The sequence below is a fragment of the Myxine glutinosa genome, chromosome 2 (genome assembly GCF_964187855.1).
Source record: "Myxine glutinosa chromosome 2, kmMyxGlut1.1, whole genome shotgun sequence".
NCBI lineage: Eukaryota > Metazoa > Chordata > Myxini > Myxiniformes > Myxinidae > Myxine > Myxine glutinosa.
The window spans coordinates 100,471,950-100,490,982 of record NC_136262.1 but is presented as its reverse complement, the minus strand read 5'-3'; positions in this window follow the sequence as shown (position 1 = coordinate 100,490,982).

Genomic DNA, 19,033 nt, shown 5'->3' with positions numbered 1-19,033 from the left:
ATGTTGATTTGAGTACCGTTAACCTCCTCCTCGTTGGGAATGTTAATTTGTGGTGTACCGGTAACCTCCTCCTCGTTGGAAATGTTCATTTGAGTACTGGTAACCTCCTCCTCATTGGGAATGTTGATTTGAGTACCGGTAACCTCCTCTTCATTGGGAATGTTGATTTGAGTACCGGTAACCTCCTCGTTGGGAATGTTAGTTTGTGGTGTACCGGTAACCTCCTCCTCGTTGGGAATGTTAATTTGAGGAGCGGTAACCTCCTCCTCATTGGGAATGTTGATTTGAGTACCGGTAACCTCCTCCTCATTGGGAATGTTGATTTGAGTACCGGTAACCTCCTCCTCGTTGGGAATGTTACTTTGTGTTGTCACGTTAACCTCCTTCCCAATAGGAATGTTAATTCGTGGAGTCACGGTAACCTCCTCCTCACACACCGCATCAGTGTGACCTTTTTACCCCACACCAGATACACGAGGCTTTGGGACAAAACAGTTTTAAATGTCTGAACGCTCTGCACTGAAAACACGTTAAGGTGGCGGACGATGCATACAGCTGGTAGTTCGTGTCCTCGAAGTTTATTTTGAATGAGATATTGAGGCCCGTATCGTCCCCACGGTCTGGTCGGACCATGTACACCTTCCTTCGGAAACTCATGACGTGTTTAACACGTTCATTTCGACAGCCAAGAGGAATTGTGGATATCCGAGACACCATTTTACCATAACGCGATAACACGGTCATAATCTTGTCATTAGAAATAAACGGAGGTGTGTTCGATATAACGGTAACGACTCTCGTCGCGGGAGTCAACGTCGGCGACGCCATCATAAAATGACCACTCGCTGTGCTTATTCCGGAACTTACAACGTCATGGACGAGTTCATCGTCTGAACGAAAACAACTACCTTCTGATTCATACACGTGAAGCGCGATGCTGCGTGCGCTAATGCCTACGCAAGGAGCAAGCGGACAACGCGGTTCATAAAAGAGTCTTTATTGAAAGTACTCAAACTGCAGCACTGAGCCGCTCCGGGCTGCGCGCCCCGTGTATATCCTGAGGCCACGCCTCTCTCTCGGGCGTGGCCGCCGCCCACTTGGTGCACGTAATGATGTCACCACGCCAGTGGGCTTTCGTGTCCGCCACACACGTATATTATCATCACCAATAATATTCCCAACAGCGAGAATAATGTCCTCTGCAGGAACTCCGTCGGGAGGAACGCACACGAACACGTGCTTCCAGGTTAAACCCTCGAAACCCTCACATCGAGAACGTACATTCACCATATGGTCCATATCAACAATATTATCGCGCCCTTCTTGTCCTAACCGGACAAGAAGGTATCAAACCTAAATAAATCAAGCAAAAATGAAAAACCAAAAACGCATTGTCAGCATAGACAAGGCTTACAAAGCGTCGTCAAAACGGGTAGGCCGCAACCAAAATGGGCCCGCTCTCAATCTCTCTCTCTCAAACACAAAGGAGTCGAAAACCGGAGAACATAATGCCAGAGGCGCATGGGATGTAACAGGAAAGGAGAGAAGGGATGAGGGAGGGGCTGTAGGGACAAAAACAATACAGTAATACCCCGGCCTACATCATTAATTGGTTCCATAAGCCGTGACGTAACTCGGTTTTTGACGTAAACCGGGCGTAATGTCTTAAAAATACCTTAAAATGAAGACAAACACTGTAAAACTAGAGTAAAAAACTGGAGGAGGCCGCGGCTTCGCAGCAAAATTGCAAATTTGCAAATCCATGCACATGTGCACATGCACACGTCGATCGGTTCGTCGACGCCGGATGCCGGCGAGGTGCCCGACGAGGCACCCCGGCTCGAGGCATGACACGGTCGTTCGTTTCACATGGGCCATGGGCCATGGGGCCTGACCTCGTCGCGGACATTGCACACTCTGCACGGTGACGTGACGTGACGTCTGCCACGGACGGTCGTCCGAGCCGGCATCTTCATGTTTCGCTGTTGCCACGTTACGTTGGTTGTTTTACACAGTAAAGGAATAATCACAAAAATACCAGCGAAAGGCAAAGCAAGCACGCGACCGCAGCACAGGACAAAATGCATATGGCGTCGCCTTTGTTTTGAATTAGAACCAGCACCTACGCATACGTATACTGTACGTACATTTTTAAAATATTTTTAATGCGCTTTTTATTGTATTTTAAATTGTTTCGATCGTTAAAACATCAACGTTAAAACAACGAGCAACGATCGTTAAAATGTTAAAACATCCAATTGTTTAAATTGTTTAATTTTTTTCACGTCCGAAGGAGTGACGTAAAGTCGCACATAATGACGTTCGCTGAACTGAAATTTACTCGAGAAGAGTGGCGTAAAGTCGGATTTGACGTAGGTCGAAATGGCGTAAAACGGGGTATGACTGTACACTATCGACTCACCACACTACAGAGCAGATGCATACGGCGGCCATGAAGCCACACCCAAATCACAACAGCCAGCAGGAGAGAGGGAGAGAGAGAGACAGAGAGAGAGAGAGAGAGAGAGAGAGACTTGACTTTTGTGTGCTTTTATTATAAAAGTATCAAAACACACACGGAAAACACCACAAAATTTTTACAAGAAAAGAAAGTTGTACAAGCAAAAAGGATGTATATACATATATATGTGGACATTGAGCATAAGTAAAAATTACAAAACCAAACTCAACACACTCATCTGCAAAAAAATCGTCGTTCACACTGCCGAAACTTATCCGGGCCGACACTGTTCCTTTAAAGCAAAAGAGCACATTTTCATCTCTGCCACTCAATTTGATCTTCCGAGTTTTATAAATTGCAAGTTTAGCAATCCCGCAGAGAAAATTCAAGAAAGGGACCGCTGTCTTGCTCTTGGTGCTCCTTCCAATGCCACACACAAAAATTGTAACAGAAAAAACAAACTTACATTTATAAAATAACTGTTGGAGGAAACAAAAAAGGGGTACCAAGCTCCTACTTCCACGAAAGCATGGGTCACGTTTTCAGCCTCTTCACAAAAAGGACAAACATTCTGTACAGAGGGATCAAACTTATTAAGTAAGTATTTGGTGACCAGGGCCTGATGAACTAATATCCAATTTAAGTCTCCGGTTCGACCTAAAGTTGGAGACCTATATATCTCTTTCCACACTGGAGATAGGAACGAACTAGCCGGAAAGATCTCCTCACACCGATTTTTTAAAAGGTTTTGTGAAACCCAGTATAAGCACCTCTTGACATATCCCATAAATAACTTTTTTTTTCCCATCACATGAAACACACCACAACCATCTGAATTTGAGAAGACACACTGTTGTTTTTTCGAGGTGATTTGGAGCTCGGGGAAATAGAGACGAGAGTCCACCACTTCATCTGCCCCAGTCCACCCGATATTTAATTCCCTGAAAGTTTTCATCACAACTCTCAAAACTTTGTCCACCATTCTAGATGACCGAACCCCCACTTTTGATGTGAGAAAACTGGTGGATAACCATCCATTTAGGGAAGGCTTCATCAGGTCTCGCACTCTGTTTATTCCATTACTGGTGAAGCAATGCATAAATGACCTGGAGGTTGAAATTTCAGGGAATAAAGGATTCAGAACCAATGGCTCATGCATATATTTTTTGACATCGTAGGACACCTCTAATCGTTGTGTTCCAAGGACTTGCCAGTCATTCAAAAGGCTCTGATGAAACTCGGGGAGCAGAGTCGTGTTGACATGCTGCAGGTCCATGAGGAACAGCTCTCGGTCATACTTCAACCCATCTGCTTCCTGCAGCCAAGCATTTGTGAGAGGCCACCACGGGACACACTCACCATACAATAAATGCTTTATCATCAACATGCGGAAAGCCATTATCCGACTCGGGACATGTATCAAGCTTTGGCCACCTGCATTTCGGGGTCTGCACACCACGTCTGGTCCAAACCAATGGTAGCCTCCCCAGAAAAACTGAGTTAGAACCCTCTGAATGCCTGTGACCAAGTATCTAGGAGGTTGGAGGGGGATAACTTTATGCCAAATAAATGGAACCACCAGGTTATTTATTATTGTCATCTTGCCTTAAGTGATAGAAGGTGGTGCAACCGTTTCCATCTAGCCAGTTTCTGCTTAATTCTTTCCAAGAAACCCTCCCAATTTTTTTGTTCATATGCTTGGACTCCTAGAAATAACCCTAAATATTTAAACCCCTCTTTATTCCACTGCATTCCTCCTGGTAACACAGGCAGAGCTGAGGAAGGCGGACTGAGGCCCACCCATAAGGCAACACTTTTGTTCCAATTTACTTTTGCCATGGAAGTGAGCTCAAACTGGGACAGACATCGAGAGACCTCACCCACATCATTTTGGCTGGAAACAGCAACACAAATGTCATCCGCATAAGCTGAAGTGACCATTTTGTAGTTTTTTGTTAAGGAGACTCCTTACACTGAGTTGCGGAGCAAAGCTAGTAAAGGTTCGACAGAGAGACTGTAGAGCATACCTGAAAGCGGGCTGCCCTGACGGATGCCTCGCTGAAAGGGAAAAGGGCGACATAAGCTGTTGTTTACCTTCAACAGACAGGATGCATTTTCATACAACAGCTTAACATAGGAAACAAAATTTTGTCCAAAACCAGCTCTCCTTAGTACAGCAAACAAAAAAGAATGGTCAACACTGTCAAAAGCTTTTTCTTGATCTAAAAGAACCAAACCAAAACCATGAGATGTAGTACGACCGAGACTGATCAGGTCTCTCACCAAAAAAATGTTATCGTAAATAGAACGTTCGGGAACACAATAAGACTGATCAATATCAATCAAAAGGGGGATGACTTCCTTTAGACGTATCGCGAGTGCCTTCGACAATATTTTATAGTCCGTATTTAGGAGGGACACAGGCCGCCAATTTGTGACGTCTTGTAAGTTCCCTTTTTTTGGAAGGAGACACAAAACTGACCTCCGGCAACTTAATGGCAATTCACCTTGTTCAAGGCTATCATGAAAGATGTCAAGTAGAGTAGGGCCTAGAATGTCCCAAAAGGCCTTGTAAAATTCAACTGGGAGGCCATCAAGTCCAGGGCCTTTCCCATCTTGGATTCCTTTAAGAGCAGAAGTAAGTTCTCCGAGAGAGATGCCAGGCTCCAGTTGTTGTTGCTGGTCTTCAGACAGAGATGGGAGCAGTTCAAGCATCCCGTTTCTGTTTTCCTGGTTCACCGTTCTCAAGGCAAACAGCTTTGAATAAAAGTTTCGTAATTCATTCTTGATGTCACTTTCAGAAGACAGAAGCGCACCGGCAGAAGAGCGCAAAGCGTGAATTTGTTGAGGGATCTTGGCTGTCTTTTCCAAATTGAAAAAGGCTTTGTTTGGTTTGTCAAGTTCGATATTGTCCATTCGCAGTCAGCCGAAAGCTCCAGATGCACGCTCTTTCACCATTTCAGCCAGTAGTGTTCTTTTCTTTGACAACTGCTGGACATTTTCGTTGGACATTCCAGATTTCTGCTCACAATAAAGTATATCGTTTTTTAAGGCAGATATCACACCGAGTGTGTTACATGTATTATAACGGCAGTATTGCTGGCAAAAACAGTTAATTTGGGATTTTGTGCGCTCCCACCATTGCCTTAAATTTAGGTAGGAAAACTTTTGCATTTCACATTCCTTCCATACCATTCTGAATGCTTCTTTGAAATTCTCACTTTGTAAAAGTTTGACATTGAAAGTCCAATATGCACTTCTACAAACGTGATGAGGTAAGCCACATACAACAACGACCATGTGATGATCAGAAAAACCAGATGGCCTAATATAAGTATTCTTGACAAGATTTACCTTATCATGGTTAACATAAATTCTATCCAAACGAGCCATTGTCAAAAGATTTCTTGCAGCACAAACCCACGTGTAGTGCCGGATGTTAGGGTTCTGTACCCGCCACACATCCACAAGTTGAAATTTTTTAATGAGCTGTGCCAAAGGCCTTGCACTCGGTGGATGAGGCTCAGGAGTGTTTCTATCAAGTTGTGGGTTGAGGGTACAGTTGTAGTCTCTCCCCAGACAAACCAACATAGACAGGTCAATAGTGCTTAAAAAACCCGCTAACTTGTGAAGAAAAGCACTTCTTGCAGAGTTAGCACTGGGGCAGTATACATTAGTCATGCAAATCTTTTGATTACCACTGACAAACTCCACAGATAGTAAATGGCCCTTGCAAATTTCCCTACATCTGATCTCCAACGGCTGGAGTCTAGGATGTAACACTACTGCCACACCAGCCTTGGCATCAACGAAAGCACTGGAGAAAAAGTGGCAATCTTTAAAGATTTTACGCCACTCAACCTCAGAAGACTGATTTGCGTGCGTCTCTTGCAACATCAGCACATCAATTTTTTCATTCTGAAAAATTTGAAACACCTGGAGGCGACGCACACAACTGCAACCACCGTGGATGTTTAAGGATGCTACTTTCACCTCCATTCTGTTAACTATTCATGAAGTTCCTTACCCGCTCGAGTTACACATTTTCTTAGCCTCTGGAATTGAGGTTCTGACATGTTAACCTGATACGGTTCACGAATCATGTTCTTTGCAGTCAAAATAAAATCATCCAGATTCGGAAAGTAGTCTTTGATTTTTACATGTCTTTTCCTGAACGTTTCATCAAGGAACTTAATAACATTTTCTTGAGAAACCCTGGTGATGGTGTTGTCATCACCCGCCTCAATCTCTTGAGCACTTAAAGCACTAAAGGGTGGAGTAGAAGAGGTTTCATCAGAATCAAGTGCTTCGTCTTGATCTGCACCTTTTCTTACTATTTGTTGAACACTTAGTTTGGGAAACAGCAATTCTAAAGGGTCAAAGACCTCCGCGCTCTTTGCAGACCCTTCCAAATTTACCATATCCCCTGTGGGTATAAGTATGTCCCCCACCTCATCGTCCCTTTCATTTTTATCTGTCAGGGAAGGGTTAACGTTATCCTCACAGTCACAAGGACTTTCCCCTTTATCTATTTTTTCCTCACTAGCAGATCCAGCTGCTAACTCGTCTGAGCGAGTTTGGTTATCAGGACAAGGACTTACCACATCCTGAGATGATCGACTATTTTCCGGGTCATGCTCAATCTCGGCAAGTGGTGCAAGCGAATCTTCCTCACGTACACACACTTCCGGTACCATTTCTGTTACCGCCAAGGAGTTTCCGGTGTAGGCCTCACCCTGGAGGTCCTGCGAGTCTGACACGATCTGAATCGTATTTTGTTTTTCTTTGGAATCACAGGATTCATCACTTGAACGCTTCTGACCTTTTTTTCCTGGTGTCCGCTACGGGTACTTCCATGTTATCGTCCGCACTGTCGTGTACAGTGGACGAAATGGGAGAGGGTTCAACCACTTTCATTCCCACCTTAAGTGGAGGGGCGGGGTTACTCACCTCACGTTCTAAATCTATCACTTCCCCCCCGGTCGGGGTGGTCGGGTCTGGCGCTTCGCTCACCGCAGTAGGTGGGGTAGGTGGGATGGGTAGGTTGCCCACTTGATCCACCTCCTCCCCGTCGGTGTGCGGTGAAGAGGAGTCGCTCCTCACCAATCCTCCGCTCTCCTGCGGTGTAACCACATTGGGGCAGGCACTCTTCACATGCCCGTAGGCCCCACACCCGAAACACGTCATAGCCTCCGTGGAGGCAAACATTTTGTATTCAAAGTTGTTGATTTTCACACTCAACACGACATTGAGCGTTTTTACATTTGCAGGCAGTATCATGTACACCACTCTCTTAAAGGACATGACATGTTTGCATCAATCGCAAACATTTCACATCGGCACCATCGAAATCCTCGATACGACCTACCGAACTTGCTTAATTGTTCACGTAACTCCTCATTTCTAATAAATTGCGGGATATTACTGATGTTAATCTTTACCGTAGGGGCTTGTAAAGTGAACACAGAGAGGAACGTGTTCGGCTCAATGAACAAGCCTTGTTCGACTACACTCGCTACCATGTGCTCCTCGGACAAAAATACGACGAATTTCTTATTCATACGAGAGTCAGCGCAAATACTGTGTGCACCGACGATGTTTCCAATGGCGGAAAGCACATCGTTAATTTCCACCTCGTTGGGAGGAACACAAACTAGCCCGTGTTTACGAGTTAGCGATTTGTAAGTATCAATGCGGACACGTTCGCCCACCATTCTTACTCGACCAAAGACACGTTCGTAAACGAGACCCGAGAAAACCCAATGTTTGTCGAGCACCAACAAACTGATCAGCTATAGCCTAAGGCCATTGAACACAGCCACAGAGTGAAGAAAGACCTCCCCCCGGCAGCCATACCAGACCGCCAGCTTAGGACCCTCTCAACACCGGACTGTGGGCTCTCTCTCTCGCCCCCTGCTGGCCGTTAGCTGTTGGGCGTGGCAAGATGGCAGCCGTGCATGTGTGGTGAGGTGTGAGCTGCTCCAACCTTTGATCTTTCTACCCCCCCTTGCTCGTTGTCTTTCTTATTTTCTGTTCTTCCACTTTTCTTCTTATCCTCACGTTGTCTACTCTCTGTCTGCCCCCACCACCCCAGTTCAACAACTAGTGGGGTTCCCACCATGAACAAATTTTCATTTTCACTTCAAGTTTTTGAAAAAGTTTAGTTTTTGGTACCAGGTCGAAGCTTAGGGTCTAAGTAACAATTTTGGTCCGGGTGGACAAAGATCACATGGAGTCTTCATACATTCCCGCCATTTTCCAAGATGGCCGCCATCAAAATCTAATACTGACAATATCTCGGAAACTAATCAACCTAGAAACATGAATTTGGTGTCTATACCTAGGTTTTCATGGTCAAGGAATCAAATAAAACCATTTCTGACTACATCAGAGTATTTATTTGTCCCGAAATGGTAAAATTCAAGATGGCCGCCACCAAAATCCTATATCGGCTATACTTCCAAAACCACTAAACCTTCAGTCATGCTGTTGGTGTCCATGCCTAGAATTTTATGGCCAGGGAAGCAAACAGTTATGTCTCTAAATCAGTAGGTGTATCTCTGTTCCCCAAAAGTAGAAAAATAACCATGGCAATTAGGATCTCACATTTATCCTTTGTGATCATGGAATCAGCTTAGGTTGTTTGCTGGAATATCTGTGCAGTACACGAACTCATTAGCACATTTTCTAGTCGCATTATATATCTGTTGATATATCAGTATGTATCCAAATATCTAAATACAATAGCCATTGTGTTATATAAGTCAGCACACATGAATACATTTTGTATATTTGGAAATCGGTTTGGATAATTCATATGTATGTGCAACTGCTTCTGCTGAATCCCTACTTGTCAGATTTTTGTGTTATGTTATGTCCATGTATACTTGATTATGCTTGGTTATTATATACTTACATGTATTTTCTTTTCGTTCCAGGCTAGTGTGATGGCTGAGACAACGAACTGTGAGTTGTGTGTCCTCTGCCAAGAAAAAACAAACGAAGAACTTGTCTGTCCTCTTGACAACCCAGTTGGTGTACGTAGGGCGGAGGCATACAAAGATATTATCAGCCTTGTAAATCAATTCCGAGATGTTGATGCTGCACCTCACCCAAACTTGGAACTTCCAGATGAAGGATCTATGCAAGCAAATCGAGCATCCTGGCACAAAACATGTCGTCAGTTGTACAAGGCATCAGCACTTGACCGGGCAAAAACACGTTCTTCCAAAGGCTTGCCACCTCTACGAAAACGACCAAGAAGATCTAGCACAGAAACTAATCGAAATTTATGTCTCTTCTGTAATGAAGAAACGAGTAAAGATGACCATTCATTCCAAAAAGTTTCCCTCACCGAGAACATCCATGACAAAGCAGTTTCATTGGGAGAGGATCGCATTGTAGCACGGCTTGCAGAAGGAGATCTGGTAGCTATTGAAGCTAACTATCATCGATATTGCTACACTAAATTCAACCGTCGGCATTATGAAATGCTAATCAGTACAAAACAAGGTCAAGTCACCCAAGACACTGAAATCACAGTAGAAAATGAGCTACTACAATTCGTCAGTGAAGAAATTGCTGGAGGACGTAGAATCTTTGCTCTCCAAGATTTGACAGATATGATGACGGAAAGGTTGGGACAGCATGAGATTCGTAAGACAGTGAACTGCACACGCCTGAAAGAGAGAGTACTTGAACACTTCCCACATCTGACAGAAGAAAAAGGGATCCGAAATCGAGTATTCCTTGTTTGCTCAGAGACAGCTCGAAAAATCATCTCCAGCGCGAGCCAGACACCAGAGGAAGAATCACGTACCTTACTGTTGGCAGCATCAATTCTACGTAAAGCAGTTTTGGATCATGATACTGCTTTCAATTTCAAGGGGTCATTTCCTGAAGGTTGTGAGGAATCTGCTGTTCCAACAAAGCTGAAATATTTCTTTCGTCAACTGCTTACTGGTCCTAAATCATCTCCTATGCAAGACAATTCCAGGACAGTTCTCTCCATGAGTCAACTAACCATGTTGAACATCACTTCTCTTCCTGCAAACTGGAGATGTGAGCCTCCTCTTGCAGTGTTTTTGGCCTTAAAACTGCATTCCCAAACAAGGAGCAAGAAACTGGTACAACTGCTACATCAGTATTGCCTTAGCATGTCATATAAGAGCGTGCTTACCATTGAAGTTGGATATGCACAAGCTACTGCTGAAAGAGCACATGCCAACGCTGATATAGTCTGTCCTAGCAACCTTCGTCAGCAGATTTTTACGGTTGCAGCCCTTGACAATCTAGATCACAATCCTACGTCCAGAACAGCCACATCCTCATTTCATGGAACAGGTATCTCCATGTTTCAGTTTCCTTCAGTAGAAAACCCAGGGCTGGACCAAGAACCTATAGAAATCGACTTCCATCGACGAGCATCAAGCACCAAGGGACCAATGCTGCCTCCTCTGTACACGTTTGTTCCACCTATGAGCCGGAATCTTGTCACCCAACCTCCTGTGAAAGACGTGCAGCCACAGTCCATGGCGTCATTTGACAAGGAGGAACACCATGAAAAGGCCTGGATGAAAATGGTGCAGGAAAATATGCAAATGGAATTTGAAAGTGAAACTGTTCCTCCAATTATGTGGTCGGCATATCATGCTTCTCGATCGGATGCTGTGGGATCAACAGAGAAATGTATTGAAGCCATGCTACCACTATTCCGTGATAAAGCAGCTACACCAAAAATGATTCGACATGGAATGGACCTGGTCAAGAAAACAACCGAGTTCCTCAACCCACAGCAAATCCCAATCATGGCAGTGGACCAGCCACTCTTTGATATTGCCAAGAAAATGCAATGGACCTTTCCTGAACTCTTTGGAGAAGATACGTTTCTGGTGATGTTGGGAGGGCTCCACATCGAAATGGCTTTGTGGGCGACTATGGGAGATTTCCTACGAGGGTCTGGATGGCCTGAAGCCTTTGCAGAGGCTGGCATTGCCTTGACAGTAGCTGCAGCGACATCTTACTTGAGAGCAAATGATCCAATGAGAACACGGTATGCTCACCAGATTACTGTTGTGGTGCTCGATAGTCTACTGAAACGAGCCTATGAGGACGGCGGAAGTGAAATGACCTTCGACGACTGGGTCTCTGTAGCTTGCAAAGAGAAACCAACAGTGCAGTTCTGGTTACTCATTCACAAGTACGAACAGCTCATCTTCATGTTTATTAGATCACACAGAGAGCGAAAGTTCAAACTTATGGTGGCTACTCTGCAAAACCTTGTGCTTCTGTTCTTTGCACTTGATCACCAGAATTATGCAAGGTGGGTTCCCGTATTCATCAGAGACCTTGAAAGTCTTCCATCTAGCATCCAAGAGGAGTTTGAAGCAGGTCACTGGGCAATAAGTCGAAGCAATCATCGTTACTCTTCCATTCCGATTGATCAAGCACACGAGCAGGCCAACAAACGGGTGAAAGGGGTTGGGGGAGTGATCGGGATCACAGAGAACCTTGAGATGCTAGAACGCTGGATTGCAACTGGTCCAGAAATTAGCCGTGTTCTAGAGCAATTCACTGATGTAGATGACGACGAAGATCAAGAGCTCCCTCATCACGAGGAAGGAAGTACATCCCAGCACCGATTTAGGCATCATGTCACAAATCTCATGGATGTGCTGCAAAGCAGAGGGAATCCCTTTGAAGAGAGTAGTGCAGAACTAGTTACATTAGACAATAAAGTGTGTGTTGACAAGTCTGCCGCCACATCGGTCCGTGTCTTAGAATCTAGAGGACAAGAGCAGTATGACCACTTTCGGAAGAATGTGCTGGACTCAAATGATGTACCTCTGGCAGCTCCGATCAAGAAAAACAACTTGCTGCTGTTCCATGAGGAGAAAACTCGAAAAAAGACAGCACTTCAGAAGAAGGTGCAGCACTTCAAACAACATACAGAGCTGTATGGACAAGCATTCATTATGGTTGATAGCCGGGGTGGAAATTTGGAGGAATTTTTCCGTCACGAATCCTCCTCATCACCAGATGCACTGGCTTCTGATGGGTCCATCAACTCTTGCACCAAGTCAGATTTATTGGCGTGCATTATGGAAGCAAGTGCAAGTACCGGACTATCCGCGGATGAGGAGCTCGTCGCACCAGATGATTATGGGGTCATCGTTATTGATGGTGGTGCACTGATCCACTCTCTTCCTGGCACAACTGTCCAAGGCAAAACATTTGATGAATATTTCACCAAAGTATTCTGCCCAAGAATCCAGCATGAGTTGAAAAGAGCAGCGAGAGTGGATATTGTATGGGATCAGTATCGCACAATGTCAATCAAAGCGACCACAAGAGAAAAGCGAGGAACAGGCACACGACAGCGAGTATCTGGTTCTGCCAAAGTGCCTGGAAACTGGCAAAACTTTTTGGCTAATGCCGAAAATAAAAAAGAGCTCTTCTCATTCCTGTCAACAAGCATTGTGCAAACACCATTCCAAGATGGCAAACAGGTTTATATCACTTCTGGTGACCAAGTCCTCAATGCAGGGAATGGACCGCCCATGGGACGATGTAATCATGAGGAGGCAGACACTCGTGTCCTGGTACATCTTCTTCATGCCCTCCAATATTCATCACTGGGAATGGTCTATACTGGCGACACAGACGTTGTCGTAATACTTCTGTGTAACTTCCACCACATCAAGGCGGTGAATCCGGAGTCAGATATCTGGATTTCTTTCAAAGCAGGAAAGACAGTCAAAATGATCTCCCTCAACAACATTGCCTCAAGTTTGGGTGTGACAACGTGCAAAGCCTTGGCTCTCTTTCATGCATTCACTGGATCAGACAGCACGTCAGCTTTCAAATTCAAGGGCAAGCGATACTGCTTCAAGCGGAAAGATGAGGTTCCACCCCTCTTGAGTGAGTTTGCGACAATTGCTAGCACCCCGTTTCTTACATCGCCAGAGTTGAAGGAAGTGGTGAGTCACTTTGTTTGCAAAATGTACTCCAACGAACCTATCACTGATGACACCAACGTTGACCTTGTTCGAATGAGGGTTTTCTGTCACAGGACTAGGGATGTGGAAAGAATACCCCCTACAAGTGATGCGCTGGACCAACATCTCAAAAGGAGTGTCTTCCAGGCGAGCATCTGGACTACAGCGCACGAGCCACTGGCACTAGTCCCAAGCCCAAGCAATCATGGATGGATGGAAAAAGATGGCCAACTGGTTCCCATCTGGACCACGTTGCCCCTTGCCAGGGATGTGTTTGATCTAGACGTAAAATGCGCGTGCACAAAACCTTGCTCGTCATGCAAGTGCAAAAAAGCTGACTTGAAGTGCTCACGTTTATGCAAGTGCACATGTCCCAACTAAATGACCATGATGGTTGTGAGAATGAGTAATGATTTTTTAGTTGCACTTACCTAATCAATCAAATATCACTAATGTTACGTGGTCCCCTCGGTGAATACCTGGTCTCAGTGACCCCCGGACCGTGAGAGGAACTTCGCCAGAAAGCTGTATTATATATGCGCTTTCGCCACGCAATCCATATGAATTTCACCCAAGAGACAACTGACGTTCAAGGATATATTTCAATGGTAATGATACCATACAATTTCAATGACACCACCACGGAGATTTTCCCCGAGCAATCAACAATACACAACCATCAACAATATTTCAATGACACAACCACGGAGATTTTCCCCGAGCAATCAACAATACACAACCATCAACAATATTTCAATGACACAACCACGGAGGTTTTCCCCGAGCAATCAACAGTACACTACCATCAACAATTCCCCAGCCACAATCAATTCCCTATGAGTAAGATGGCCATCTTATATACGTGTGTCCCGGTGAGTACTCACGACACCCTTTTGGTCTCGGTCCCGCACAATGTCTCTGGGCCCCTCCTGACCAAGATGATAGTCGGCGTCGCCGCACTCGGGCGGTTGAACGAACCCCGGGTGGACGTTTCTCCACCGGGCAGGTATCGTACCAGGCACCGTGGCTGCAGCCCCTCGTGGCCACGTGAAGCGGGTACGGTAGAGCAAGCCAAACCCCACGCCGCTTGCAAGGCGCGTTAGGCCCCAACGTGCGACCCGCACGCGTCTGTTTAGACGGTGCCGCGAACGATGCCAGACGCGGGGTCGATGCACGGCCCCACGTCAACTTGACGTCTCCACCGGGCAGGTACACGTCCTGGTAATTCCTCTCGCCAGACAGGCTTGGAACGCCGCTTTTCCACGCAGCGCAAGGTCGATCCCACCTTTTGTCGGAGCGGGGCGAGGAAGAATAATACTCGTCCTTTTCTCCTCGTGTCTTTTTCCTTCCGTTTCCGGTCACTTCCGTTTCCGGCCACTTGTTCAGAAGGGCTCCTGACCCTCCAATCACAACAACCCTTAATATACTACACACGGATAAGCAAAGACCTGAATGGTAATCCACATACCTTCACATAAATATGTAACACTCCCCCCCTTCAAGAAAGAAAGTTTGAACCCAGCGAAAACTTTCTTTGCCGGCCAATTTGGAGAAACAAACCAGATAACTCAACCCCCCCACATTATCAGTTCCCCCCGGGCACAGTTATCACTTAAAAATAAAGCAACCAAAATTTCACCACAACCCCTCCAGATTACTCACTCTGGACTAAGCACCAGCAACGACATTGTCCCTGCCAAATCAAACTCCATCTCATGACCCTCTGACTTTGACCGTCAGTTTCTTGTGAATAAAGGTTAAGGGGTTGATCAAAGATCCAAAGTTACGCCACTCGATAGCACTTTTTCCGGGAGGCCAAGCCGAGTATTCACTACATGGATGCCTTTAGGAACGTGGAGTTCACGGTTAGTCCGTGCAGGAAAGTTCTCTACATGGGCGCCTTGAGGAACGTGGAGTTCACGGTTAGTCCGTGCATGAAAGTTCACTACCTGGACGCCTTTAGGAACGGCGTTCACGGTTAATCCGTGTAGGAATCTTGGCTCGGCGGCTCCGCCGCATTCAGGGCTTCAACTTCTCAGAACTTCCCTAATACTTAGGGTGGGACCACTTGTCCCTGTAGTCCCATGAATAGCGGTCTCCTTCTCGGCCACTACCTTGCCAATCCTTCCTTCGGGAGCGGCCGTAACTCCGGGAGCCTCCATAATAATATTGATTGCGGCCACCACCAAAACTACCGCCCAGTTGTCCTCTCCTGTAGACCTCTCGACGCCTACGAAATGCCTTCCCTACTGTTATGGTCCGACCCTCCAAATCCTTGCCATTCCAATTCTTCTCTGCCTCTCTGGCGTCTTTTGTGCTGGCAAACGTGACAAAGCCGAACCCTCTTGACTGTTGCGTTTCCCAGTCTCTTACCAACCGCACTTCCACCAGCGGCCCATATCTGTTGAAGACAGAGGTCAGAACTTCTTCCTCTGTTTTGAAGTTCAGTCCCCCTACAAATAACTTGGCACTTTTGTCGCCATCCCGAGCTGGTGTGGCGTTATTTTCCCTGCTGGGCTCTTTACCAACCCTCAGGTTACCATAAACTTGACCCCCGGCCAAATCATTCCCGATAACCACAGATACACCCTCTACAGGAAGCGTGGCTTGTAAACCGACGGTGACCGGTCCTGACACCAAATCGGACTCCAAATGGATGACATGAAGGGGAGCACTAACACCGCCCCCGATCCCCTGTAAACGAACACTATCCCCCGTTGCCGTCTCCTCGGACCATGGCAAAATGCCTTCAAGCATTAAAGATTGATGTGCCTCTGTGTCCCTCAATATCCTAACCGGTTTCCGGTTAGTCGAGGCTCCATCCCGTGACACAAACCCCTCTGAAATAAATGGTTGGTAACCCTTTTGATGGCGATTTCTCACAATGGCCATTGCGTTTGGAGTCGTAGTAGTCGGACTCCGCTCTGGGTCTTCGCTTTTCATGCGGCAACAACTGGACATCAAGTGTCCAGGTTTCTTGCAAAAAGCGCAAGTAGGCCCGGAGGAAAAACTCGTGGTCTGCCTCGGGCCCCCCGAACTATAAGTTTGCCTTGGGCCCGCATCCCTCCGATTTCGAACAGGTGGGGTATCATAGTTGTCCCCATAATCATCTCGAGGCCGCCGCCATGTATGGTCGTTCTCCGCACCTGCTGTTCCCCACCTCCCCTGCGGAGATCTAGGCGAGGAGTTAGGTTCGTGGACCCCTATTCGGTGGGTTAAGGCATAATCATCTGCCATGGTGGCTGTGTCCCACAACTTTGGTACTTTCTTTTCCTGCAGGTACACTTTGATGTCCTCGTGGACACACTGCTGGAATTCCTCCACCAGGATCAAGTCCCGCAATGTCTCGAAGTCTTTCCCGACTCCTTTTGACTCACACCACCGATCAAACATATTTTCTTTCACTCTGGCAAACTCCACATGGGTCTCACTCTCCCTCTTCCTGGCATTCCTGAATTTTTGCCTGTAAGCTTCCGGAACCAACTCATAGGCCTTGAGGATGTGCTTCTTCAGTACCTCATAATCTGCACATTGGTCCATTGGTAGCGCCGAATAAATTTCCTGAGCTTTCCCCACCAGCACACTTTGCACGAGTATGGTCCAGGCCTCCTCCGGCCAATTTAATTGTCGAGCCACTTTCTCAAAGTGTGGGAAAAATTTCGCGACTTCCTTTTCACTGAACGGTGGAACCAGCCTCACATGTCTGCCCACATCCCAGGTTTTCTGGTTAGGTGTCGACCCCGTCAGCAAGGGTGGTGCCTCTCCCCGTTCTCTCATTAACTCCAGCTCCTTGAATTTGATTTCTTGCTGAAGCTCCATGTCACGTTCCTTTAATTCCCTTTCCGCTTTTCTCTCCTCTGCTTCGAGGTCCCTTGCAGCTCTCCTCTCCTCTGCTTTTCTCCCTTCTAACCTTTCCTGGAGTTCTCGTTCCACTCTCCTTTCCTCTGCTTGTTTCTCTTCCCTCCTCTCTTCTGCTTTCCTTTCTTCTTCTGCTCTTTCCTTTTCTGCTTTCCTTTCTTCTTCTTTAATCCGTTCCTGGCTCCGTAATTGCAACTCCAGTTTCCGGAGCTCAACGTCTTCTGGTTCTTCGGGTAGCCACTCCCAGGCTAACTCGTCCCATGTTCCTAATCCCACCATAGATTGTATCACCGTGGCCTGCAACTCTGCCTTCCTCAAATTAGTTCGGACCTCCAAGTTAAAATGTTTGGCCAATTTCAAGAGGTCCGACTTTAGCAACGCTCGGAACTGTGCCTCACTCGGGGTTACCCCAAAGTTCTGTGCCACAAACGCCATGGTGCCTATCGTTAACACCTGTTAACCTTCACCCAAGACTTTACCCCAATTTCTCAAAAAAAAATTTACCAATTAATAATTAAATAATAAATTTTAATTAATAAAAAAATTATTATTTTATTATTTTATACAATTTTAAATCCCGGACGTAGACCCAATTGCGAAACCGCAAATCGTAATTTGGACGAGCCCCCAATTCTGTTACGTGGTCCCCTCGGTGAATACCTGGTCTCAGTGACCCCCGGACCGTGAGAGGAACTTCGCCAGAAAGCTGTATTATATATGCGCTTTCGCCACGCAATCCATATGAATTTCACCCAAGAGACAACTGACGTTCAAGGATATATTTAAATGGTAATGATACCATACAATTTCAATGACACCACCACGGAGATTTTCCCCGAGCAATCAACAATACACAACCATCAACAATATTTCAATGACACAACCACGGAGATTTTCCCCGAGCAATCAACAATACACAACCATCAACAATATTTCAATGACACAACCACGGAGGTTTTCCCCGAGCAATCAACAGTACACTACCATCAACAATTCCCCAGCCACAATCAATTCCCTATGAGTAAGATGGCCATCTTATATACGTGTGTCCCGGTGAGTACTCACGACACCCTTTTGGTCTCGGTCCCACACAATGTCTCTGGGCCCCTCCTGACCAAGATGATAGTCGGCGTCGCCGCACTCGTGCGGTTGAACGAACCCCGGGTGGACGTTTCTCCACCGGGCAGGTATCGTACCAGGCACCGTGGCTGCAGCCCCTCGTGGCCACGCGAAGCGGGTACGGTAGAGCAAGCCAAACCCCACGCCGCTTGCAAGGCGCGTTAGGCCCCAACGTGCGACCCGCACGCGTCTGTTTAGACGGTGCCGCGAACGATGCCAGACGCGGGGTCGATGCACGGCCCCACGTCAACTTGACGTCTCCACCGGGCAGGTACACGTCCCGGTAATTCCTCTCGCCAGACAGGCTTCGGAACGCCGCTTTTCCACGCAGCGCAAGGTCGATCCCACCTTTTGTCGGAGCGGGGCGAGGAAGAATAATACTCGTCCTTTTCTCCTCGTGTCTTTTTCCTTCCGTTTCCGGTCACTTCCGTTTCCGGCCACTTGTTCAGAAGGGCTCCTGACCCTCCAATCACAACAACCCTTAATATACTACACACGGATAAGCAAAGACCTGAATGGTAATCCACATACCTTCACATAAATATGTAACACTAAGAACAATGAAAATAGAATGTTCGGTTTATATTCATGGTATTTT